Source organism: Oncorhynchus kisutch, linkage group LG22 (assembly GCF_002021735.2).
Source record: "Oncorhynchus kisutch isolate 150728-3 linkage group LG22, Okis_V2, whole genome shotgun sequence".
Classification (NCBI taxonomy): Eukaryota; Metazoa; Chordata; class Actinopteri; order Salmoniformes; family Salmonidae; genus Oncorhynchus; species Oncorhynchus kisutch.
Window position 1 is genome coordinate 25,636,215 of NC_034195.2, and position 26,605 is coordinate 25,662,819.

The window sequence follows — 26,605 nt, forward strand, 5'->3', positions numbered from 1 at the left end:
GATCCATTGAATGACCATCTTAAAACAATTCCATAATTATGTCAACTTAAAATTTTGGACTTGAGCCAGAACCCCTCTAGTCAACAGCTTCCTCTCCTGTCCACTGGGCTCATGCATATATGTATTATTGGCAGTGGCGACCCATCATTCAGGGCAGGTAGGGCAGAGCACCACCTGTTTTGAGCACCACACTTTTATTTTGGCATTAATACGTGTCACAATGTAAAAAATGTAAATGTCATTGAGTTAATAAAGCCACATACAAACATGGTCTCTTTTATGCTTTCTTGAGTAAGGCAGCTCCAAAATGCAGGTGTTTCAGCCTAGCTCAGTGCTTTCTGTGGTGGTGGGGCGAGCCAGCAGAAAATACAGAACGTTGTGCCTGATTGGCTCAGTTTGGTCACTCATGGGACAGTACGTCGTCCCTATTTCTGAGTTTAGAGCTCGAAAACGTTAGCCCCTTGGGTTCTGCCATAGTTATATTAGAAGTGCCGATCCAAGAAGGCTCAAGGTCATTGGCCACAGATAGAATGACATCAAATCACGTTATATCTACTGTACAGTAGCTTTGATTGGACTGATCATGTCAATATCTTACTTTCAAAGTCTTAGCAAGCAGTCATCATCAGTTGTCGACAATCTACTGGCAAATCCTTTTTAATCATTGTCATATGAAGAGAAGTTATAGATTAAACATATCGGTGCTCATTGGCCATTGTACATAAAGATTACACAACAAGTTGGAAATCGCAAATTCAACAATGAGTCACTTGGAAGGAATCAGTGACTAACTGCAAGCGTTGCAAAGAAACCTCGAAAGTTAGCCTACTTTTCAATGTGTTTTTTTTTCTCCAGAGTTCTCACCAAAGGACTACTGCGCCACCTTCACAAGGTGAGTCCAAAAATGTATTGTATGCTGCAGCATAAATGATGTAATACACAAGGGAGGATATCTATACGGTAGCTAAGAAAGTAATACTAAGTGTATGTTGTGAAGTAAGCTGTTAGTAGCCCATGTGCCTCACCCTAATAATTTGTATTGTAAACACATCGTTCGTGGTCCGGTGAGTGCTTGTTTAGCTACTTTTTTGTACAGCTTTGACAGTGCTACTGATAGTAATGGTGGTGCTTGGCTTGCACGTGCAAATTCATAGAATTGTGTTATTTGACGTGTCAAATTCAAAGCTTATTTAACGTGTCAAATAATGTTATATGACATACCTTTTTTTGACACACAAAGACCCACCTACTGTTTTAACTTGGTGGTGCACAAATAGCCTATAACCTGTTTTAGAGAAATGCAATCATTGAATATTGTAAGAGCTTTCATTGGCTGTTTAGATGCCCCATTTATTTATCCTACGGTTCTAACTTGTACGGGGAGAACACTGTAAGAACGGCTCATGTTCGGAAATCTGTCGCTGTACATTTCTAAAATGCTGAACAAATAGTTCTATTGACTCCGTCCGTCCCAGCTCGCTCATTAATGTCTTCATCGAAATTACAGATTGCCTCTGCTTGTCGTCCCCTTATGCCATAGTTTGTACATCTCAACTGTCAGTAGAAACCACATTTGTTTAAACAAGTCTGCCATATCAGCTATGTTTTTTTAAAAGGCAGTAAATGAGGCTGAATGAACTGTTTCGCTGCCAGACAAGGCTCCGCTGATAGCCAGGTGTAGCAGTGGTAAGGTGTTGGGACTCTGCTGTTGGGACAGATTTACCAGGCAGTGTAAGAGGATAGCCCTAAAAATTGTCAAAGACTCCAGCCGCCCTAGTCATAGACTGTTCTCTCTGCTACCACACGGCAAGCAATACCGGAACGCCAAGTCTAGGTCCAAGAGGCTTCTAAACAGCTTTTACCTCCAAGCCATAAGACTCCTGAACATCTAATCAAATGGCTACCCAGACTATTTGCATTGCCCCCCCCTCTTTTACACCGCTGCTACTCTCTGTTGTTATCGTCTATGCATAGTCACTGTAATAACTCTACCTACATGTACATATTACCTCAACTAACCGGTGACGCCGCACATTGACTCTATACCGGTACCGCCCTGTATATAGTCTCGCAATTGTTATTTTACTGCTGCTCTTTAATTACTTGTTACTTTTATTTCTTATTCTTATCTGTGTGTGTATCTATATATATATATATATATATATAGATACGATTTGATTTATGTAGGCAGTTTGTAGGCAGTTTGTAGACACCGTTTGTCACCGTTAAAGTGCAAATAATGTATTGTTTAGTCTTGTTTGTAGTGGCTTGCTGGCATGTGTAACCGATGTGATATGGTTAGCGGGGTTTGCGCTAATAGCGCTTCAATCGGTGACGTCACTCGCTCTGAGGCCTTGAAGTAGTTGTTCCCCTTGCTCTGCAAGGGCTGCGGCTTTTGTGGAGCGATGGGTAGCGATGCTTTGTGGGAGGCAGTTGTTGATGTGTGCAGAGGGTCCCTGGTTCGAGCCCAGGTAGGGGCGAGGAGAGGGACGGAAGCTAAACTGTTACACAGGCATCCCACATTTTTTTGTTTGCCCCAGCAAGATTTACATGCTAAAATCAACACTGATTATTGGTTACTAGAATCTGGGGCAAAGCTTTTGTGCTCTGCCAGAACCATTGCCATCTCCACATCATAAATCAGGAACAAACTGGTGCAGAAGTGTACAGTGTAATTTGCTTAGGAGGTAGGAGATAATCACTGAGATCCAGCTTCACAGAGCATGCAAAGCACTTCTGACACTGGAGCTGTAGAACATCGAAAAAACACAATGTCTCAACCCAGCCACTGATCTGCTGCACAATGAATGCCTTCAATGAACAAATGACTGATGTGAGGTCTAATTTTTCAAGCACTATGAAATGTGTGTCATTGGGCATGGATTGCTGCACCATGATTGTAGAAACTTATGAGATGATTTCCATGCACTAAGGCTTCCATGAACTTGCACCGATGCTTGTTTCTGTTATGTAAGGTGTGAGCAGAGAGGCAGTAAGTTTTAGGCTGTGGGTGATTGGTGATTGGTGTTGCATACTGTACCTTCTCCACTAAGAAGCTGAGCTGCTGGGAGGAGATGTCCAAGACAGGTGATGAGCTCCTTCCCACTCTGGTGACCTAGCATGGCGTGACACACCGGCCTCTCTCAACACCACCTGGGATAGAAACACAAGTATTCAGTACACACATTCAGTTAGCTCAAGACAACATTTATACCGTTATATGCAATTCTGCACTGAAGCTCAGATTTTGACCTTGCGTAGGTATAAATGTGACAGTTTCCTATAACTACCCAACAGAAATACAGCCCTGTCCTGCCCTGCCAAAGCTTTTCTGAGATACAGCCATGCTCTGCTTTGCTTGGGATTTCCTGAAATACAATCCTACAATTGCCATCCAAAGATATAGGGGATCAGCAGAGGCTGCAGGGGCATGGGCTTACCTCTGGTTCTCGCTTCTTTCCTTCTCCTGTTCACCATTCAATCAATAAGGACTCAAGGAGAAATGCATCCCAGTAATACCCCAGAGAGGAAGTCAATACCCAGTCCTGTGCAGTGTGACTATGGTCAGATGAAGGGGGCTTTAAACACCTTTATCTCTGTAGTATTCAACCTTGAGCCCCCTGTGTCATTATCTGAAATGCTAGCTAAGAGTGCACTTACTGTAATTCACATGTTTGTCCAAATGTTAGCGAATATCAATAACCAGCTGTGAATACTATTATTAAACACTGGTAATGGTACACTAAAATGAACTGGTTTGGCTGAACACAAAAACTAATCCATAAAGTTAGTCCAATGAGGTGAAACATACACGATTCGTTTTGCGAATGAAATTGAATAATTTATTCAAAGTCCAACAACTGTGGGTGCTGACGAAGACCAATGCAGTCGGTGTTGACATTTTTTCCCTCGTAACACATAATAACTTGTCCAAAATGCACAGACTGTCATTGACGAACAAAGACTGTTAACACAGGCAGCCCAATTCTGATCTTTTTTTTCACTATTTGGTCTTCTGACCAATCAGATCAGCTCTGAAAAATATTTGAAAAGATGTGATTGGTCAGAAGACCAATACGTTGAAAAAATATCAGAATTGGTCTGGCTGTGTAAAGGCAGCCATATCTGTTGCTTGAGGGAGTGTATCAAATAAAATATTATTTGGCACATGCACCGAATACAACATGTGTAGACCTTACCGTGAAATGCTTACTTACAAGCCCTTAACTTCTTCGATATAGGGGGCGCTCTTTTAATTTTTGGATAAAAAAACGTTCCCGTTTTAAACAAGACATTTTGTCACGAAAAGATGCTCGACTATGCATATAATTGACAGCTTTGGAAAGAAAACACTCTGACGTTTCCAAAACTGCAAAGATATTATCTGTGAGTGCCACAGAACTGATGCTACAGGCGAAACCAAGATGAAATTTCAAACAGGAAATGCCCCAGATTTTGAAGGCGCTGTGTTCCAATGTCTCCTTATATGGCTGTGAATGCGCCAGGAATGAGCCTACACTTTCTGTCGTTTCCCCAAGGTGTCTGCAGCATTGTGACGCATTTGTAGGCATATCATGGGAAGATTGACCATAAGAGACTACATTTACCAGGTGCCTGCTTGGTGTCCTCCGTCGAAATTATTGCGTAATCTCCAGCTGCGTGTATTTTTCCATTTGCTTCAGAGGAGAAACCCAACTGCCACGAATGATTTATCATCGAATAGATATGTGAAAAACACCTTGAGGATTGATTAACAACGTTTGCCATGTTTCTGTCGATATTATGGAGTTAATTTGGAAAACAGTTAGGCGTTGTAATGACTGAATTTTGGGTTTTTTTTCTTAGCCAAACGTGATGAACAAAACGGAGCGATTTCTCCTACACAAATAATCTTTTTGGAAAAACTGAACATTTGCTATCTAACTGAGAGTCTCCTCATTGAAAACATCCAAAGTTCTTCAAAGGTAAATGATTTTATTTGAATGCTTTTCTTGTTTTTGTGAAAATGTTGCCTGCTGAATGCTAGGCTTAATGCTATGCTAGCTATCAATACTCTTACACAAATGCTTGTGTAGCTATGGTTGAAAAGCATATTTTGAAAATCTGAGATGACAGTGTTGTTAACAAAAGGCTAAGCTTGTGAGTGAATATATTTCTTTCATTTCATTTGCGATTTTCATGAATAGTTAACGTTGCGTTAAGCTTTGAGGCTATGATTACGCTCCTGGATACGGGATTGCTCGACGCAAGAAGTTAACCAACAATTCAGTTTTAAGAAAATAGAGTTAAGAAAGTATCTACTAAAATAAAAATAAATGAAGAAGTAACACAATAAAATAACAATAATGAGGCTACATTTGGTATAGACTGCGGGTACTGTTACCGAGTCAATGTGCGGGGGTACAGATTAGTCAAGGTAATTTCTACATGTTGGTAGGGGTAAAGTGACTATGCATTAATAATAAACTGCGAGTAGCAGCATGTGTAAAAACAAAGGGGTGGGGGTGTCAATGCAAATAGTCTGGGTTGCCATTTGATTAATTGTTCAGCAGTTGTATGGCTTGGGGGTAGAAGCTGTTGAGGAGCCTTTTAGACCTAGACCTTGCACTCCAATACCGCTTGCCATGCGTTAGCAGAGAGAACAGTCTATGACTGGAGTCTTTGACCGTTTTTTTGGGGCCTTCCTCTGACACCGTCTAGTATATTGGTCCTGAATGGCAGGAAGCTTGGCCCCAGTGATGTACTGGGCTGTTCGCACTACCCTCTGTAGCGCCTTACGGTCGGATGCCGAGCAGTTGTAATACCAGGTCGTGATGCAACCGGTCAGGATGCTCTCAATGTTGCAGCTGTAGAACTTTTTGAGGATCTGGGGACCCATGCCGAATCTTTTCAGTCTCCTGAGGGGGAAAAGGCGTTGTCGTGCCCTCTTCACAAATTTCTTGGTGTGTTTTGACCATGATAGTTCGTAACTTGAAACTCTCGATCAGCTCCACTAGAGCCCCGTCGATGTGAATGGGGGTGTGTTCGGCCCTCCTTTTCCTGTAGTCCACGATCATCTCCTTTGTGTTGCTCACATTGAGGGAGAGGTTGTTTTCCTGGCACCACACTGCCAGGTCTCGGACCTCCTCCCAATAGGCTCTCATCACTGTGTCGTCAGCAAACTTAATGATGGTGTTGGAGTCGTGCTTGGCCACTTATTAGTGGATGAGCGGGGAGTACAAGAGGGGACTAAGTACGCACCCCTGAGGGGCCCCCGTGTCGAGGATCAGCGTGGCAAATCTGTTGCCTACCCTCACCACCTGGGGGTGCGGCCTGTCAGGAAGTTCAGGATCCAGTTGCAGAGGGAAGTGTTTAATCCCATGGTCCTTAGCTTATTGATGAGCTTTGTGGGTACTATGGTGTTGAACACTGAGCTGTAGTCAATGAAAAGCATTCTCACATAGGTGTTCCTTTTGTCCAGGTGGGAAAGGGCAGTATTAAGTGCAATTGCGATTGCGTCATCTGTGGATCTGTTGGAACGGTATGCGAATTGGAATGGGTCTAGAGTTTCCGGGGTGATGGTGTTGATGTGAGCCATAACCAGCCTTTCGAAGTGTGTTATGGGGCGTAGTCATTTAGGAAGGTTACCTTTGCTTTCTTGGGCACAGGGACTATGTTGGTCTGCTTGAAACATGTAGGTATTACAGACTTTGTCAGGAAGAGTTTGAAATGTCAGTGAAAACACTTGCCAGTTGGTCCGCGCATGCTCTAAGTACACATCCTGTTAATCCGTCTTGCTCACATTGGCTATGGAGAGCATGATAACCCAGTCGTCCGGAACAGCTGGTGCTCTCATGATTCTATGTTTCTAGATCTCAACTTACTATCTAAGTTGTGTCTGACAGAGGACTGTTTGCCACCATTGTCACATGTTCCCACCTTGGGAGAGTCAGAGAAGCCCTCCAGCAACATGTCAGCAGTGTGTCTCGTGGCGAGCTCCATGCGTATGGGATGCAGTCTGAAGAACGGCCCATCTACAGCTGGGGGAACCAGGGAGTTGCAACTCTTTTCCTCCCTGGTTGTGTTGGTGGGCGGGGGGGGGGGGGCTCTGGAGGTACCCCTCTGTGTTCCAGTATAGCTGGTGGGAGGGCTGACCTCAGTTGGTCACTCTAAAACAGTACTGATATGGACCAGAGCTGGGGAGCAGAGGACAGAAAACAAGCTTTCAGGGAAATAATTGAATGACTGGTGGATTTGAATGGGATTTGAATGACTGATTTGATTGAATATGTAAAGTATGCACATATGTACACACTCCCTGCCTGTACCTGAAATGTGCCCCCAGGTCCAGACTGGGGACAAAAGGACGGTTGGTGACAATGGTAGTGCCCTTGCCATTGGCAGAGAGAAGGATGGTGTGTTTCATTATCCTGGATGGAGAGGTACAGCTTGTCCTGGAAGTTCACCCTCTACAACCACTATGGTTATTATTTGACCCTGCTGGTTATCTAACGTTTAAAAATCTTGAAGAACAATCTGACCTTAAATGCTCATATACTCTTAAAATCTCCACCAGGCACAGAAGAGAAGAAGAAGACTGGCCACCCCTCAGAGCCTGGTTCCTCTCTAGGTTTCTTCCTAGGTTCCTGCCTTTTCTCTGGAGTTTCTCTTAGCCACCGTGCTTCTACATCTGCATTGCTTGCTGTTTTGGGTTTTAGGCTGGGTTTCTGTATAGCACTTTGTGACATCTGCTGATGCAAAAAGGGCTTTATAAATATATTTGATTGATTGTCATCTAGGTGAGGGACCAGCCTCAGCTCCAGCTTCCCCTGGGGTGGAACCTCTCCCTCACTGGGCTCCACCCGCCACCTGCTGCAAACCTGGAAAACAACAGTGGCCTTCTGTTACATAGGTGTTTACATCTGATGTAGTAAAAGACATAGAATCACTACGTAATAGGTGTAGTACTGCCAGTTTAACCATACTGTATAATACCCTAAGACAAAACACAGAATACATAATACAATTTAGCAGACGCTCTTATCCAGAGTGACTTAGTAGTGAGTGCATACATGTTCATACTGGCTCCCAGTGTGAATCGAACCGACAACCCTGGCATTGCAAGTGCCAAGCTCTTCAAACTGAGCCACATGGGACCAAATTCAATATACCTGTATAATGTATGATAGATTCATTGAGGGCTTTGTAAGAGTATGTCTGTGATGTTCAATAAACATTCTCATGTTAGTCAAACATCCAGGAGATTGGCCAAAGGTAACAACAGGCAGTGAACCCTTTTATGTTTGGGCCCATGAAGATCATATGTTCTATAAAATTCTGTGTTTGGGCCATTCTTACAGAGGGTCTGAGTGCTTTCGATTAACCAAGAAATAAAATAAGGGCACCACACACGAAGCAATTTGACTCCTTTATCAGAACCTTATCTGTCTCTTACACCAAGCACTGTTTAATAATGAGAGATAATGTTGTGATATCAGGTCCGGGCTCCCTCCAGTCTCTTCCCTACTAATATTGTCTTATCTGTGGGCCTTTTGGGAGCCTGGTGGAGGCAGAGGAAGGCTGCAGTGGGGAAGCTCACTACTCGTCTATCAGTTTTACAGAGAGTGTGAAGCTGCTAATTGAAGCAATCACAGATAGGCTGGGGTTTTATCAGATCCAGGGCCCAAAAGCTATGTTGCTATAGATACCAGGATTGATACAGAGGATTCAGCCTGCTTTCGCCCTATTAGATGTACTGTACAATCTAATTCAGCTTGAAAACAGAATCTTCATCTAAAGAAAAAAAGCTGAAGAATTCCCCATTCTATACTACTCCATTCTAGATTTCTGATTGATTTAGATTCAACAAGGAAATAATCTAAAAAGGAAACAGACATTCATCTTCTCTACCACTACATCTTCAGCCTTGTTCACATCAGCAGATAAGACCAAAGTGCACCAGTAGCTCTCAATATATCTTAACTATTAGCTAAAAGAGGATTTAAAATCAATTTTCCATGCAGCAGCTTCCTGATTGATTTGTTGCACATAAAGTTTTAATGGGGATTTTCAGATTGAATCCAGCGCTGTGACACTGGAGTAGGCTCTCTGATTGATAATACTTTATTTTCTCACCACCACACTGGAGGGCTCATCCAACTACCTGGATGCTTCCATGGACTAAGCATAATCATCACATTTGACTGCCATCATGATACCTTCTTCAAAACTACAACCAACCAAAGACATTAATGAGCTCTGTGTATATAGGGGAAAGGTGATGGCAGAGAGGCACAGGCACTACACTTCTGTAACAAACTCTCTAGTCTACAAGGGCAGAAAGACTCACTTTTTTACAACTTCCTTGCGCTGACATTGGCTATGCAATGAGTTGGATTTAATTGGAGTTTCAGTGTGTGTTCGAGTGTGGAGGGGACCTTATTGAACAGAGCATGGTCTGCTGGCGACAGGAGATGCTCTTGATGTTACAAGCAGTCATGTAGAACCAACCGATCATGGATCATAGCTCCTGATTAATCACCATCAACAACATTATCACTAGCTGAACTTTATGGCTACTGGAAGTTACTGAGTCACGCAGACTTCTTTACTCTCAATAAATGCATAATCTGATACTTTAGAGGGATTAATCATAGGCCCCAAAGTCTGTTGGATATCGGTATCTTGTTCATCTGTACATTAACTTGAAGATATAAGTATATTCTGCTACCCTGTGAGACAGAAGTAGGGCAGATTTCTATGTCTAGTCAAAGGAACATGTGTAGTCTCATTTCATATATTCTAATATAGACTCTGTACAGTGTACTTCATTCTCACTTGTAGATCAAAGTGGGATGTCAGCTCATTACAGGAGGTCTTGCAGAGAAAGGGGAGTAAACGGCAATTGAGGCATTCAGCCACTACACCTCACATAAAAGACATACGGTAACCATCCATGTGAGCGGTGTGTGACTTTGGGATTCATCTGAGAGTCATAGATCACTTTCTCAGGCTTTATGTGCCATCTCTGGTGAGAGCTAAGCTGCTGGTCGATACAAAGGTGATCATGGAGGGGTATGAAGAACAAGCCAGCTGAAATGTCAACAATCAGATCAGACTTGCATTACAGAGGTTTAATAAAATGTATTGCTTTGAACCATGGCATGTCAAGGAGGTTTAAAATGAAAACCACTGTAGAACTCAGTAGCTAAGACCCCAAATAGTAGATTTGATAGGGCCATCACACAATACAATATACACTGCTCAAAAAAATAAAGGGAACACTTAAAGAACACAATGTAACTCCAAGTCAATCACACTTCTGTGAAATCAAACTGTCCACTTAGGAAGCAACACTGATTGACAATAAATGTCACATGCTGTTGTGCAAATGGGATAGACAACAGGTGGAAAATATAGGCAATTAGCAAGACACCCCCAATAAAGGAGTGGTTCTGCAGGTGGAGACCACAGACCACTTCTCAGTTCCTATGCTTCCTGGCTGATGTTTTGGTCACTTTTGAATGCTGGCGGTGCTTTCACTCTAGTGGTAGCATGAGACGGAGTCTACAACCCACACAAGTGGCTCAGGTAGTGCAGCTCATCCAGGATGGCACATCAATGCGAGCTGTGGCAAGAACATTTGCTGTGTCTGTCAGCGTAGTGTCCAAAGCATGGAGGCGCTACCAGGAGACAGGCCAGTACATCAGGAGACGTGGAGGAGGCCGTAGGAGGGCAACAACCCAGCAGCAGGACCGCTACCTCCACCTTTGTGCAAGGAGGATCAGGAGGAGCACTGCCAGAGCCCTGCAAAATGACCTCCAGCAGGCCACAAATGTGCATGTGTCTGCTCAAACGGTCAGAAACAGACTCCATGAGGGTGGTATGCTGGCCCGGCGTCCACAGGTGGGGGTTGTGCTTACAGCCCAACACCGTGCAGGACGTTTGGCATTTGCCAGAGAACACCAAGATTGGCAAATTCGCCACTGGCGCCCTGTGCTCTTCACAGATGAAAGCAGGTTCACACTGAGCACATGTGACAGACGTGACAGAGTCTGGAGACGCCGTGGAGAACGTTCTGCTGCCTGCAACATCCTCCAGCATGACCGGTTTGGCGTTGGGTCAGTCATGGTGTGGGGTGGCATTTCTTTGGGGGGGGGGGGGGCGCACAACCCTCCATGTGCTAGCCTGACTTAGGTACCGAGATGAGATCCTCAGACCCCTTGTGAGACCCTATGCTGGTGCGGTTGGCCCTCCTAAGGTTCCTCCTAATGCAAGACAATGCTAGACCTCATGTGGCTGGAGTGTGTCAGCAGTTCCTGCAAGAGGAAGGCATTGATGCTATGGACTGGCCCGCCCGTTCCCCAGACCTGAATCCAATTGAGCACATCTGGGACATCATGTCTCGCTCCATCCACTAACGCCACGTTGCACCACAGACTGTCCAGGAGTTGGCGGATGCTTTAGTCCATGTCTGGGAGAAGATCCCTCAGGAGACCATCCGCCACCTCATCAGGAGCATGCCCAGGCGTTGTAGGGAGGTCATACAGGCACGTGGAGTCCACACACACTACTGAGCCTCATTTTGACATGTTTTAAGGACAGTACATCAAAGGATCAGCTTGTAGTGTGGTTTTCCACTTAAACTTTGAGTGTGACTCCAAATCCAGACCTCCATGGGTTGATAAATTTGATTTCCATTGATAATTTTTGTGTGATTTTGTTGTCAGCACATTCAACTATGTAAAGAAAAAAGCATTTAATAAGAATATTTCATTAATTCAGATCTATAATGTGTTATTTTAGTGTTCCCTGTATTTTTTTGAGCAGTGTACTTTATTGTCCATTTTACATGCAAACTCATTCTGTAACGTCAGCATACAAATGCACAAACACAACACAATATATTACATGCAGTACGGAAAAATGCAAAGTTCGTACAAACGTCACAAATTTACATCTCCACATATTGAAAGTCTCTGCGGCCTACTGTCCAACTGTTCAGCAGCCCGATGGCCGATGGAGTGAAACATGCTCTTATTCTTACTGAACAGTGCGACCGTTAATCTCCTTCTGGAGTGCAGCAGCTCAAAACATTGGGCAAGAATATACTAATGGTAAAATATAAATTGAAATAATACTTTGTTTTTAAATGTTTTACATTCTTTTGCCATCAAGTTTCGAGCGACTCTGTCATTCTAGAAGAATGACCATCGATTGATGCTTGAAAATGCTTAGTAAAAATCCTGCCTTATCAACGCACAGCTCTTTAGCCTTAGAGGTGAAAAGAGTGTCAGAAGTATTTCCTCAGCACTGCACTTTAAAGATTTAAGTGCAATACAAGACAGTGTGTGTGTGTGTGTGTGTGTGTGTGTGTGTGTGTGTGTGTGTGTGTGTGTGTGTGTGTGTGTGTGTGTGTGTGTGTGTGTGTGTGTGTGTGTGTGTGTGTGTGTGTGTGTGTGTGTGTGTGTGTGTGTGTGAGTGAGTGAGTGTACGTGCGTCTTTGCGTTTGTCTGTAGACTGCAGTACTTCAAGGTCCCAGCATAGCAGGGTATCACTAGGTTGTTTTGCACCAAAGGGATTCAAGGCAGCGCTGGTTAATGTGAGAGGCATGAAACAGAAATAGAAACAGAGGGAAGAACACTATGCACAGTGCATTAATTAATATTATACAACGGGTGCATCTAATCCTGAATGCTGATTGGTTAAAAGCACATTCCAGCCGGTGTCTATTCCACAAGATACCACTGGCTAAATCTATGACTTTAAAATGCCTATTTACTCTGTTCCATCTGACTACGCAATCCACTGTCTCATCAGCCCAGCCAGGCAATTTATAAACTTGATCTCCACTATGAAAAGCATCTAGATATTATCTCCCATTTCTTTTAGACTAACATTTAGTTTTCAACAGCAGAGATTTGTATAAACCTTGTTGTCTGTCTCTCCGACATTTGCAACATTGTTTCAATATTCAAATTCGATCTCCAGCTGTCCCATAGTAATGAACGTGTAGGGGTCGGGAGTCGGAACGAGGCAGGCAGCATTTCTCAGCCAGCCGAAATCATGAATCAGCTGGCATCATTTTTATGTATATATACAAAGAAATGTCAATTGAAAAAAAGTAAAACAAAACAAAGCAGCTAGTTTGCAGTCTTTACAGCTTCAGTATTTGAAGTGATTGTGTTAGCTGTGTTGTTGGTTAGCTCCTCTGAACAACAGTGACCTGACGAGAGCACATTTTCTATGCCAGGCGAAATCGTGCCTCATTAGCTCATTGTTATGGATGTATCCAAATAAACGTCACTAGAAAACAGCTTAAACAAATGCAAATTCAGCTACTGTTGCTATTCTTTTTGACATTTGATGTGACTGTAAGTTAGATGTAGTTGACTAACTAGCAAGCAAGGAATTAGAACGTTGCCAGCCGGTATGGCAATGGAACATTTAGTATGAACGACTGGGTCATGTCCATAGATACAGAACAAATTACCAACCAGCTTGAGTAGCAACCCTAGATTTGTGTCAGGAATATATCTTGTGGAATTATGAAATAGTATGAATAAATTAATCAAAATAATTTTTTTAAATGAAAATATGTCAATCATTATTTGAATATGTTGGTAACCTGTATAAAAGTGATAATGCCTTCGAAGCCGGTGTTTGGAGGATATATTGGCATGGTTTGCCATGCTACAGTTACCCTAACCCTAATATTGGCACCCTTGCCAATATATCCTCCAAACACCGGCTACTCGGACATTATCACTTAAACACAATGTACATTGTACATGTCTAATAGAATAAACTCACTTTTACTCTGTTAGTACACACTATCTAAAATACTGGAGGCTCAGGCATAGTAAACAAAGCCCCATCTTTAGCGAAAATTGTGCATAGTTAGATAATTGAAGATGATGAAATGATTATTGTTATGCTTCTAATTTGTGCCTATTGGTCAAGACTGAAAATGTAGGAGGACAGATGGAGCATGGTAATTAAAGAAGGGCCAAGGTCTGATGATCTGTAACTGGGGATTGGATTGCACTGGCAGCCTGATATCTAGAAAGCTAACAAAGCATTCAACAAATGAACTAATTAATTGCACACTCAATTAGGTTAAACATTAATCAGAGGCAGCATGTAGACAGAAAATGCAGGGAAACAGAGCTAAAGGTTGAAGAGATAGTTTACCCTTGGAAGAAAGAGAGAGAGTTTGACCCACCATTTGTGCCACAAAGCAGGCTGGTATCAGGGACTGGTTTGAGAGCTGCGATGTTCTGGAGACATCGGTCAGAACCGGTATGCTGCCAAAGTCCACCTTTGTGGTCATCACATGGACAACCGCACCCTCCCCAATGCAGGACAGGAGCAGGTTCTATGGAATTAGAAGACTTTAGATGGACCAGGGGTATAAATGCAAGGCTACACACACATACTGCTAGTAGCAGTGTCTATCCTACATCTAGGAGATATAAGAAAGACCGATATTTAACAAACAAAAAATTGTCACTCAACTATTTCCATATATATACAGTACTTCCGTAATTTTTTACAACTGGTACCGGGCTACCTTCAGACGAGTCTTGTGAGACTTGTGGGCATCTCGCCTTTCAATAGAGGTGTCATATTAGTGTGCAACGGACGCTACAGACAGTAGTTGGAAGATCGGCTGTACCGACTTCAGACGAGACCCGTAACGCTTGTGGGTTTCGTAGAGCAAAACAGAGAACACCATCATGTTCGTGAGAATCATCTTTTCCATGGAGTGGTCATATTAGTTTGTTGGCCAAATCGTTCTGACACTACAGACATTTTCATGAGAATTTTTAGGATGTCTCATGTTCTGACAAACACCTCTGTAGCTCGGGCAGTCTGCAATTGGCAGATGTCATGGAGATGCAGCCCATACAACAACAAAAAACAGATATCTCTATTTCAAGCAGACATCTCTATTTCAAACAGATATGTCTATTTCAAACAAACATCACTATTTTAAACAGATGGATTTTGGTGGGGATTTTTGTATTATGCTAATTAGATTTCCTGGTGGGCGCTGACATCGACTCTAGGGGATCATCTGCTCTGAATGAGGTGCTTTAAAATGAGTGCCCTCTGACCATAAATCAGGACATTTACTGTAAGAGGTGTATTTTGACCCTGGGTGTAGATCTCTAACCTGGCATTGATGGGTAGGGCCAGCACCTCCTCTCCCACTCCTTGTGCATCCAACACTAAAGCCAGGCTGTAGCGCTGCACACTTTTGGAGCACAGGGTCACCTGCAGATAGAGGTACACAGCATATATAGACAGACAAGCATAGCCATGGCATTGGCATCTCTGTGAAGTAGAAGTGCTCGTTTGGCAAATATATTCCCAGTTCACACTGATTCACAGACTTTTGCCTAGTTATCAAATCACAACATTTTCCAATCATGCTTCCATTTTGGTCTTCTTTACACTTTCTGTATTACATACAGAAGAAGCCTACTACGCTACCTTCTAACACCTGTCAAGGCCGTCATCAGAGGAAGACACTACACTGAGAGTACACTGCATGTTCCACGGTGTCTGTATCTGGGGAGATTTCTGCACCACCCATGAATAACTTCCAATACTGTGAAAGGTTAGCCAAAGCCCATTTCCTCTGCTAGGTGAGAGCTTACCTCCCTCCAGCATATTTGACTCCCTCTGACCTCTTCTATATATTCTGCTCTTGTAAGAGAACTCATTAGAGCCCGGGAGTGCCGCTGTGCGGTCATTGGGCTGGAGAGCGAAGCAGAGTTTTCCAGACAGCCAAAGGAAGGCAGCAGACATGAGACACCCTATACAAAGGGTCCAAGACAGCTGCACAGATTCCCCTGATCTGCCCGTCGCAGCGCCTGACAGCTCTCAGTGATGGGAAAAGACCAAACAGTCTCCCATTGATAGGAAAAGACCAGCATATGACAGATACACTTAGTAACCAGGGGCAGCCAGAGCAAGCTGATGTAATAATCTAAGCTCTGCAGAGCCACAGGGAGAAAGGCATCTTCCTAGGCATTTATCTGCAACAGATTCTTTCAATATTCAACTCCACTGCTGAATACAATTAAGGTCTGGCCCCTTCAGTGCCAATCATTGATTGAAGCCGTTGTGATTAGAGGTAATTAATTGAATGATTAGGTTATTCAAAATCTCAAATGAAAAATCTACAACACACAATATAGCACTAAATTGGAAATCAAACTGACTCATCATGATCCACCAGTCCACAATTAATAGCAGAGTTAAATGATAATCTTCTCCAGTGAGCACATAAGCACTTGTTCATTGGAATAATGTTCACATACTGTATGTTTTCAGATAATGCTTAATATCTATAACAAGTAGAAAATGGAGGTAACTTCCTGGTCATGCTCCCCGCTAATTTCACACACCTGGATGTCAACAAGTCCCTGAGGACGCATGGTTCCTGAGGTGGGTGTCAGGGTGAACACAGTGGGCCAGTTCTGTCAAACTGAGGTCTGAAACCTAGGAGGTACTGGTGATGCTGGTAGACCCACTGCCATCCCCTGGAACCCTCAGCCCAAAGGTCATAGCGACGTGTCATTCAGACTGCAGGTCAGTGTGTGAGGGAAACCTGGAGGCGAGGAGGAATAAGGAATGAAACATAGAGCAAGCAATGTTACGGTTCTAAAGATTAGGGCAAAATCAAGTCCAAACAGTGTTAACTGACATACAGCTACAATGCCAGAGGGCAATTCATTCTAAAGAGGTTGATTTGTCTCTCTTCTTTAAAAAGGTCTAGTTTGTGTAAGGGAAATAAACAGTGAGATGAAAAAGGTGTCATAGCATACTTATTATCTATCTGCAAAGAACTTTGCTGTTATTGATCACAAGAGAAACGTGCGTTCTTCCGTGTTTAGTATTATTCCACAGTAAGCCATACACAAGTCATATTGGAGATAGATAAAGGCCTGCTCAAAATGTTTTCACAGAAAATGTGAAACCTGGACAATTGTTGGGAGGGTTGAATATTTCAAAAATATATATATATATATATATATTTCACCTTTATTTAAGGTAAGCTAGTTGAGAACAAGTTCTAATTTAAAACTTCGACCTGGCCAAGAATAAAGCAAAGCAGTTCGACACATACAACAACAGAGTTATACATGGAATAAACAAACATACAGTCAATAATATAAAAATCTATTTACAGTGTGTGCAAATGAGGTTAGATGAGGGAGGTAAGGCAATAAATAGGCCATCGTGGCGAAGTAATTACAATATACCAATTAAACACTGGAGTGATTGATGTGTAGAAGATGAATGTGCAATACTGGGGTGGAAAGGAGCAAGGTAAATAAATAAATACTGTATGGGGATGAGGTAGTTGGATGGGCTATATTACAGATGGGCTATGTACAGGTGCAGTGATCTGTGAGCTGCTCTGACAGCTGGTGCTTAAAGCTAGTGAGGGAGACATGAGTCTCCAGCTTCAGTGATTTTTGCAGTTCGTTCCAGTCAATAGTTGAATAGTGTGTATTTTAAGAGCTCCAAATGCAAAATTTTGCATTGAGGAGTGTGAGAAAATGTGTGCAATTGTTGCAAGAAGTGCACCAAAACAGTTTTTTAAGGGACTATTATTGCAAGACAATACACATAGCTAATTATATATTGTGGGCTATGTATTTCATTGACTTGTGGTAATGGTTGCTTATTTGCATCTGTCTCTCATTGATGTGTGTGTGCTTTATACTGTAAATAGTACCACAAAGCAGTAGGTATACACTGTTTGATAAATCTGCCGCCAAGCCTAACACGAGCGTCTAACGATGAGTAACAGGCAGCATTGATGAGGATGAATGAAAAACTCACCGAAGGACACATCCTCAAAGTTGCGCTCCGAGACGTTGAAGTGAAACGTGGGGCCCATTACACAACCCCTAAAATAAATAAAAGTGCCAGGAAATACAGAATACATCTGTGCTGACTAGCAAATGTGAAGGTCACTGGACAATGCTTAATAATTAAAGGAAAACACAGGGCTGGGCAAGTATAAAACAACTGAAGAACAAAACAAGATCAGTCAATTTCTTGGATGATAGTGTGAAAGGGTAATTCTGTAATCCTTACACTCAGCACTCCTCAGCAGTAATACATCTTAATCAGGGAGAGGTGCCAAGACTGGCAGGTGTGCTATGGAAACAAAAGGATTTTCACCACTGTTCTGCTTTGTACAATTTAAACACAACCTTTAGGGAATAATTTACTCAAACCTAGAGTATTAAATGTGTTCATCAAATGGGCAAGTCAGGGAGAGTAAGAATTCAGGAGATGAAGCATTCGGTTGATTAATGTAGGTCATGTGTTTTCTACATTGCTACATTTACATTTTAGAAAAGTCTAGCTGCTGGGGTTTGGGGTGATAGATGTGTCTGGACATGCCCACCAATGTTTTATCTACCAAGGTGGGGAAATACTGGTACTGACCCTAACAAGACAAAGATGGAGAGGTAAAGGATTGTGCTGAGATGGATGAGCGAGGTGATGGGGTGAGGGAGGGTATCCCCTACGGTGAAGAGTAACTCCTCAGTGAAGACCCCAGGGTGCTGGAGGAGAAGCAGACCTCCAGAGTGTGACAGGCCCGAGGGAGGGGTGCGTCACTTGAGTGGGTTGAGTCACTGACGTGATCTCCCTGTCCGGGTTTGGTGCCCCCCTCGGGTTCGTGCCGTGGGGGAGATCTTCATGGGCTATACTCAGCCTTGGCTCAGGGTAGTAAATTGGTGGTTTGAAAAAATCCCTTAATCCTGCCTGGTTGGCCCTGTCCGGGGTATCGTCAGACGGGGCCACTGTGTCTCCCGATCCCTCCTGTCTCAGCTTCCAGTATTTATGCTGCAATAGTTTATGTGTCGGGGGCTAGGGTCAGTCTGTTATATCTGGAGTATTTCTCCTGCGGCTGTGGAACCCTGACCTGTTCACAGGACATACTACCTTGACCCGGACCTGTTGTTTTCAACTCTGTCTCTCTACCGCACCTGCTGTCCCTAACTCTGAATGGATGGCTATGAAAATCCAACTGACATTTACTCCTGAGGTGCTGAACTGTTGCACCCTCTACAACCACTGTGAATATTATTATTATTTGACCCTGCTGGTCATCTATGCTGGTCATCTAACATCTTGGCCATGTTCTGTTAAATTCTCAACTCGGCACAGCCAGAAGAGGACTGGCCACCCCTCAGAGCCTGGTTCCTCTCTAGGTTTCTTCCTAGGTTCCTGCCTTTCTAGGTAGTTTATCCAAGCCACTGTGCTTTTACATCTGCATTACTTGCTGTTTGGGGTTTCAGGCTGGGTTTCTGTATACCACTTTGTGACATCGGCTGATGTAAAAAGGGCTTTAAAAATATGTTTGATTGATTGATTGAGGGGGAACCATCCTCTTAGTGGGGCCGAAGGAAAAACACTGGACAAACGCTGAGCCGGGAGGAACCAGGTTAAAAGGGCCCTTGGGGCATGCCACGCTCTCAATGAGACCCTTATTGGATAGAAGCAGCACCTGAGAACCAGGGAGAGAATACTTGTAGTGAAAACCAATCTACTGTAAATGTAAGAATGATTAACCAAGTACCATTTGTTTTCTATCTAATGCATAAGATTTGATAAAATCAGAATCCCATTTAGCCTACTGTAAGTGTACTGCAGTAGAAATGTGTGTATATTGCATGGTTTTATCTACAGTTGTTTGCTGCCACTGAAAAGATAGATTCTGTAAAACACATTATCTGGCAATACATGACCCAACAGTCTTCACAGGGGGTTGGGTTATTACAGTAAGACTGCCACATATGCCCTCAGAACTAAAGGGGCTGACTGGGCAGGCAGACTTTAAATAATTAACCTAGCAGTGAATTCAAACAGTGCCTGCCAGGTGCTGTTCTATTGTAGGACTAACAGTTATCACAATTATACTTAAATTATTCAATGATTAAGCATCTGCTGACTAGCGGCAGCAGTAGTGTGATTTATTTTGATGTGAGCCACGTCTTATTACAGGAGATCCTCTCACAGCTGCTCTTGTATTACATCTTTATAACAGCTGAGACTCTGTATGTTATGAGTCTCAGTTGTGGTGAGCTGAACAACTGGATCCACGGTATATAGCAGAACACTGTCATTCTTATTCCGTGTATTTTTTAGTGTTTTTGGCCTTCGCCGTTTGTGTATATTATTAGTATCGGGCATCTCTTAACTAAGGTTAAGTGTCTCATAGCTGTGCTTGGAGGCAATAAAGATGTTACCCATGTCAAGAAAGTCAAATTTGAATTGCAATTTGGGGCCTACGCTCTCCCCCTTTATTCATAGAAGTAGGCGAGACTCACGGCCTTGATGATGAAGAGCACAGAGAACACAAAGACGCATTAAATAAACAAACTGAATGTGCAAACAGATGAGCATGAATCAAGCACATCTGCCACTCACCGGTGTGTAGATCACAAAATCATACACATACTGTACACTGCCATAAGGGGAAAAAATCTACTCTCAATGATGTGTTATTGAGGTCACCACATGCCCATTAAACCCTGTCAGACATGGAAATTAATGGAAATCTGACCTCCGGAAGTGGAAATACAGATGGATACCAAATGCAAAACAACCAACAACTTCTCTCTCAGTATGAGAGGATAGAAATCTAACTGAGGCTTTCTCATCAAAGTGTCATTTCATTGCTGTTCATCACACTTTCTGCTTGTGACTTCTTTAGAATTGGATTCTACATTATTAGTCACTGTTATTGCTTCAGCAAGAGCATTCTCTCCCAAAATCTGATCAAATCTGATCAAACTCTTCACCTGTAATGTCAAAGTAGACCATCTGCTAATAGATCTTGGCTTCCTGTGGTTTGAAAATGATGTTGACATCTGAGGTGGTGTTTGGCCAAATGTCCCCCTCCTGCAGGCAACAGAAAGGCTACCTTAAACACTATGCCTCTTACAGTATCAAACATGATTACTGATATCCTGCTGGTGTAGAAACTGGCATAGCTTGTCTTTGTCATGTATGTAAGATGTTGTATATTTTTAATTTGTCAAGTGTAGAGTAAGTCAATTATATAATGCTGGTGATATACACTACTTCAGCAATAAGGCCTCAGGTGTGGTATATTGGCCATATACCACAAACCTGCAAGGTGCCTTAATGCTATTATAAACCGGTTACCAACATAAATATAGTTTTGCGTCATATCTATGGTATATTGTCTGATATACCATGGCTTTCAGCCAATCAGCATCCAGGAGCCAAACTACTTGGTTTATACACTGAATAAAAATATAAATGCTGTCACGTTCTGACCATAGTTCTTGTGTGTTTTCCTTGTTTTAGTGTTGGTCAGGACGTGAGCTGGGTGGGCATTCTATGTTGTGTGTCTGGTTTGTCTATTTCTATGTTTGGCCTGATATGGTTCTCAATCAGAGGCAGGTGTTAGTCATTGTCTCTGATTGAACCATATTTAGGTAGCCTGTTTTGTGTTGGGATTTGTGGGTGGTTGTTTCCTGTCTTTGTGTTTTATGCACCAGTTAGGACTGGTTCGGGTTTCACGTTTTTTGTTTTGTATCCTGTTCATGTTTGAGTTACCTTATTAAATGAACATGAACTCTAACCACGCTGCGTTTTGGTCCGCCTCTCCTTCCCAGGAAGAAAGCCATTACAAATGCGACATGCAACAATTTCAAAGATTTTACTGAGTTACAGTTCATATAAGAAAATCAGTCAATTGGAATAAATTAATTAGTCCCTAATCTATGGATTTCACATGACTGGGGACACAGATATGCATTTGTTGATCACAGATACCTTATAAAAAAGGTAGGGGCGTGGATTAGAAAACCAGTGTGTTTCTGGTGTAACCACCATTTGCCTCATGCAACTCGACAACTGTCCTTTACATAGAGTTGATTAGGCTTGTGTCCTTTGAACTGTTGTCCCAATCCTCTTAATGGCTGTGCAAAGTTGCTGGATATTGGCGGGAACTAGAACACGCTGTCGTACACGTGAATCCAGAGCATCCCAAACAGGCTCAATGGGGGACATGTCTGGTGTGTATGGATAAAATGCAATTGTATTCATTGTACGTAGTTTATGTCTGCCCATACTATAACCCCACCTCCAGCATGGGGAACTCTGTTCACAATATTGACATCAGCAAATGGCTCACCCACATGACGCCATGCACACTGTCAGCCATCTGCCCGGTACAGTTGAAACTGAAATTAATCCATGAAGAACACTCTTCTCCAGTGTGCCATCGAAGGTGAGCTTTGCCCACTAAATTCGGTTACAATGCCGAACTGCAGTCAGGTCAAGACCCTGGTGAGGACGACGAGCACGCAAATGAGCTTCACTGAGAAAGTATCTGACAGTTTATGCAGAAATTATTTGGTTGTGCAAACCCACAGTTTCATCAGCTGTCCAGGTGGCTGGTCTCACTGCCAAATTCTCTAAAATGACATTGGAGACAGTTTATGGTAGAGAAATGAAGATCCAATTATCTGGCTATAGCTCTGGTGGACATTCCTGCAATCAGCATGCCAATTGCACTCTCCCTCAAAACTTGGGACATCTGTGTCATTGTGTTATCTGACAGAACTGCACATTTTAGAGCGGCCTTTTAATGCCCCCAGCACAAGGTGCACCTGTGTAATGATCATGCTGTTTAATCAGCTTCTTGATATACCACACCTGCCAGGTGGATGGATTATCTTGGCAAAGAAGAAATGCTCACTAACAGGGATGTAAACAAATATGTGCCCAAAATGTGAGAGAAATAAACTTTTTGTGTGTATAGAACATTTCTGGGATATTATATTTCAGCTCATGAAACATGGGATCAACACTTTACATGTTGAGTTTATATTTGTATTCAGTGTCATATAAAATTATATATTATCATACTCCCCTAATCCAAGTATTATTCTTTATCATCAAAGACAACTTATGTCTGCTGAAAGATAAAGCTTCTGTCCAAATGATAGTGTCTTTATCAAATAGATCAAGTCATCCAGTGGAAAAGAAAAGCAGCTGGGTGTTAATGTAGTACTTAGAAAGACACTAATGTAATCATAATCAGCAGACCTCTGGAGAGCAGAAGGACAAGTTTGCCTTAGGGTAACAGTGGGGTTCTGGCCTCACTCTGTGCTGACAGAGCACACCTCTTCAAGGTGCTATACAGAATACTTGGGTGCAGAGTTTGTCTTTGGGAGGCTTGGCTTTATTTGGAGGGTGTCTGTGTTTGTTTTCCACTCTTCCTTTCCAACTCTCTGACACAAAACCACATGACCAGACAGGAGAGTGAGACATCAAGGGCAAATGTTGGTAAGACTTCCCTGAGGACATAGTGTGCTTAACAAATACCTGGGGAGAGTTGGGTGTCAGGATGGATGAGAGAATGAGTGGCTGTCTCCCCAGGGGCATCTCAGTCCAACGGTCAGACTCCGAGACAGCAGGTGAGATCAATTTAGAGGCTGAACTGATCCAAGTGGCCATGCCTCTGACTCAGCAAGGACAGTCTCCCTCTGTGTTTGTGAATGCTGAACATATGGCTACTCATAAGTGCTCACACACACTGCCACACAAAAAAATTCAACACAAATTGGGATGAAAAATATGAAATTGAATATAGGAATATCCAGGGGACTTTTATAGCTGCTGTGGAGCAGTGACTCACTGCTAGCTGCATGGCAAAATGATATGCAGAGAGAGTTTTAAATGTGTTTTAAAAGGTTGGAGTTATTTCATCAAAGTGCTAAAGTTTGTCTTCTACCACAGCTGAGTACTCCACGGAGACAGATGTGTCACTGTCACCAGAGGCTGGAGGTGTGAACCAGGCAATGGGAAAACAAAGGCCTACACCCAACCACTGCAGACATCACACTGAGTTATAGGGGTTGGTACAGAATGCTGGTACAGGGTATAATGCGATAAAGTGCATCCTTGAAATTAGTCATTAAAGTTTCCTTAGGGATTACAGGGCAAACCAAATAAGCATGAGGATACTTTGGGCGGATTTTGGTATGCAAGTTGGCCTAGCTACTGCTGTGTAAAAAAACATGATGGCATTTGAGAAAACGATCCCTTAAATGCACTTTGCATGCACTTTGTGACTCACATACTGAGTAAAGTCTATAATCCCAGAGGGGGATTAGGTATCATGTAATTCAGCCTTGGTGATACTGTGTACTGTAGCGTAGCCTGCATTAGACCATAAGCTAAGACAAACACATTCAGTTTGTTTAGACTGTTGGTCAATGGGCATGGGCACCAAAGCTACTGTACCATAAACCATTGGACTCCCTATAAGAGAACATTTGCTACCAGCTCACAGTAAAATGCCCCCATCCTCCCTCCATCCTGTCTCTACATAGCACACCAGAGGTTCCACTATGATGTAGTTGTCTGAGAAGGACAGCCGTTTCTCCTTCAGCTGCCTGCGTCGGTCTTGGAAGGTGCGTGAGAGCGTGGACAGGCGGAATGGGGTCTGCGTGGAGTGGGGTCTGCGTCACACTCTGTCAGGAACTGATCCATCTCATCCTCTTCCCGCTGCAGCTCGGAACAGAACGTAGATTCACTGCAGAGCAGAGAGATCCACAGCGAGAGAGAGTGAGTAGGGGATGAAGACAGAGGAGCATCTAAACAGGCTACATACAAAGGCGTTGATCTGGACCGACCATCAAGCTTTTCTGATGATCCATTAGCTAAGGGTCACTTTAGATGTTTGTTTTACAGTAAATCAATGTATGTTGATGTGTTGATCCCGTTTACATTGGGATGTACATCATGGAGATGAACATGAACAGACATCCCACCTTAGCTTCTGCTGCTCCTCCTCCTGTTCAGTGGCACATCTCTTCCACTGATAGTGGACTATAGTATCACTCCTGTTCACTATGGAGACTGAGCTTTGGTTGGCCATGGAAATGTAGGTTGTCTCCACTATGACAGAGTTCCTAGCCAGCCTCACATTCACGTCTGTAGACACTCCACACAGACTGATGTAAACATCCTCCCCGGAGGAGAAACAACAGACACACACAGCTACTGGATTATCTAACAACTCATTAAGAGTACTGTAGCTGGGCAATGTACATACACTGTATGTAGAACGTCAAAAGTACATGTGGGTAGATTCTAAAATACAGGCCTTTTCTATTAGTAATGGGGGGAAAAATTGACACAGTTACATTTCGGGATATTATTTTTGAGTTTTGGTTTAGCTGTACCTGTACCAAAACTCCAGTATTTTTCCTTTATAGTTTTTTCACCATCTTCTTTTTAAATTTGGAGCAAATTTGTTAACAGCACTTTATTTCCATGACTGATGAAAACTTGTTTTCTCATGGCTCTCTCTTGTCTCTCTGTGTAATTAGGTGACGGTGATGGTACGAGGGCCAGATTGGGAATTTAGCCAGGACACTCTTACGATACTGTAAGTGTAAGTACAATGGGATCTTTAGCGACCACAGAGAGTCAGGATACATGTTTAACATCCCATCCAAAAGACAGCACACTACACAGGGCAATGTCCCTAATCACTGCCATGGGGCAATTTTTTAAACCAGAGGAAAGCGTGCCTCCTACTGGACCTCCAACACCACTTCCAGCAGCCGCTGGTCTCCCATCTAGGGACCAACCAGGACCAACCCTGCTTAGCTTCAGAAGCAAGCCAGCAGTGGAATGCAGGGTGGTATGCTGCAATAAAATTACAGTGTCAAATTGCAATACATAGTGTATCGGAACCAAAATATTGTGATAATTTAGTGTCGTGGGGTCCCTGTCAATTCCCAGCCCTATTTTCTAAACAGTTCATTATCTGTCAGGACTTTTATGGCAAAGCCACAAATGTGATGCTATAGTCTAGCCCAGTAGTCTAGTGTTTCTTAAACCTTTTCTATGCGAGACCCAAATGAGAAATTGACCATCCTCCCATGACCCAAATCGTCATCCAAAGACCCAAATTAAGAAAAAAATACTGTGTGATGATAGATTCTCATAACTGCAACCCACCTCTCACATGCCCAGGGTCCACCAGGGCTCATAGTTTCAGAAACCCTGGTCTAGCCAGTGGGCTACTGTTGGTCGGTGCTTCATAATTGGTCATGGAGATGGCGCTGTTGGATTAGCATGACAGGTAGGCTATACTCTGTCTGAGCCATCCACAACAATTACAGAGTCTCTCTTGGACCAAGTGACACAAAACACATGGTTCCCACCGGAGCAGTCAGCTTACAGAATGAAAACAGAAAAACAATGCAAAAATCTGCCTGTGGAATATGTAAATACTTTGAGCATTTTGTTTTGTTTGGCTAGTTTGGATACATTCAAAACAGAACCATGGTGCTTTAGCAGAGATCCCAATCTGACCCTAACGAGTGAACCAAGGCACAATTGAACCCCAAATTAAATAGACTGGTATTCAAATTGCATCCTGGATTTAAACAAGCAGGAAGCACTAGGCAGCCATCAAACTTTATTTTGCCAAAATGAGTTTTGTGTTAGATTCAAGTAATACAATACTACAATACTACTACTTCCAATACAATTAAACCCAATGTGATGATGTGGATGATTATCTAATAGGCTT

At 42.9% G+C, this 26,605-nt stretch overlaps 1 pseudogene; it reads right to left on the reverse strand.

The window, feature by feature from the left end:
• LOC116356397 (hydrocephalus-inducing protein-like) overlaps window positions 1-26,605 on the reverse strand; it is a 63,991-nt pseudogene that overhangs the window by 28,830 nt on the left and 8,556 nt on the right.